Raw genomic sequence first — 1,820 nt, forward strand, 5'->3', positions numbered from 1 at the left:
GAAGAAAACATCCGGGCTCGCAATTTAGTAAAAGAAAAAGGTTTTTTATTGCATGATAGCCCTACCTTAGGCCAGCCGGGATTTATTTCTGATGTGATAATCTCGAGGGGTTGGCAGATTTTCTGCCGTCACCCAATTGACCCTATTGTACCCCTGGTAAAAGAATTTTATGCTAACCTACAAAACTAGGGGCAAAACACGGTTTTTGTACGGGAGATTGATATCACATTTACCTCCAACTACATCAACGGTGTTCTTGGTATACCAAACCAAGATGATGAGTTTGTAGAATTGATTACTGATGCAACAGGGGAGCAGCTCGAGGAAGTTTTGAAAACCATTGCTATCCCAGGGGCTCAGTGGTTGTTATCCGCAAAGGGCAGTTACACATGCAATAGGCATGAACTCCAGCCTGCTGCCAAAGTATGGTACCATTTTTTGGCTTCCCGTTTGTTGTTATCCACACACGGGAAGACAATATCCAGAAACTGAGCCATCCTGCTCTATGCCGTCCTTATAGGCAAACCCATCAATGTGGGGCGTTTGATCATCGACTAGATTCGAGCTTGTGCAGAGAAAGGGAAGGGTGGGCTGTACTTTCCATCTCTCATCTCAGAATTGTGCATCCAATCCCACGTTGCTTGGGAGGCAAGTGAGCCACGTTTATGGAATACTGGTGCGATGGATTTGGTGGCAATTACTCGCATCTCTTCAAGGCGGAGTGAGAAGTCAGAAAAAGGAGAGGAGGAAGAAGAGCAAGATGAACCATCCAGGCCGTCTACCAGTCACACCGAATCTGCGTCTGCCGCTCAAAGTCAGGAGTGGCTAGAGAAGAGGATGAGTCTCTTTGAGGTACAACAGTTTGAAATGTTTGAACTACTGCAGCAACAACAAGAGGAGCTTCGCCAGTTCTGGGTTTATTCTCGGGATAGGGACATGGCCTTAAAAAAATCTTTTCAGCGAAACTTTTCTAAGCCTATGGCCACTTTCCCCGACTTCCCAGAGCAATTGCTCCAGCGTTCCCAGGCCTTTGATGATGCGGTTAAAGATTCAGCCCCCGAAGCTGATAATGGCACCACTAGTGGTGCTAAGCAGGGTGAGCCACCAATTGCTGAAGCCCCCGATGTAGCAGCCCCTTCATCGTCTCGAGGAAAGAAAAAGGGTAAAGGAGCAGCCACTGCACTGACCCGAAGGCGACGCTCACTGCGCAACCCACTAAATTGGAAGTGGAGAGAATGACGCACACTTGAGGGAGTTTTCTTTTCCTTACACTCTATACAAAAAAAAAAAAAAAAAATTATATAATCTCTTGTTTATAGTGGGTTATTTTTGTGTTGTATTTTGTGAGGACACTGCCCCCTTCTAAGTTTGGGGGGGTGTTTTCTATTTTTAGGATTTTGTGTTTTCATTTTTATTTGTTTTTGTTTCTTTTTGTGTTGGCTGTTTGTTGTTACTGTTTAGAACTTGCAATTTTTTCTATTATTTTAGTTTAGTGTTCTCTGGTTTTGTTGGTTTAGTGGTTAGCCTCAGGATGCTTAATGATGATATAGTTGTTTGAACGTCTTGAAAATTTTGGGATTTATTGGCATGAATGACTCATTAGGGATGTTTATTGTGGACTAATTTCCAGGAAAGACTCATTCCCCATTTATAACACTTTGAACTGTGGATAGTAATTTGAGAAGAACTTAGGAAATTCTAAACTTTGGGAGGCTTAAGGTTTTAGATCTGGTTTAAAGAATCCCTTGAGGCAGCAGTTAGGAAGCCAAGCAGTTTGGAGGAGCTAGGATTGGGTAGAAAGAATTCAGTTTGGGGGAGTA

This window comes from Morus notabilis, unplaced genomic scaffold, assembly GCF_000414095.1.
Source record: "Morus notabilis unplaced genomic scaffold, ASM41409v2 Scaffold457, whole genome shotgun sequence".
NCBI lineage: Eukaryota > Viridiplantae > Streptophyta > Magnoliopsida > Rosales > Moraceae > Morus > Morus notabilis.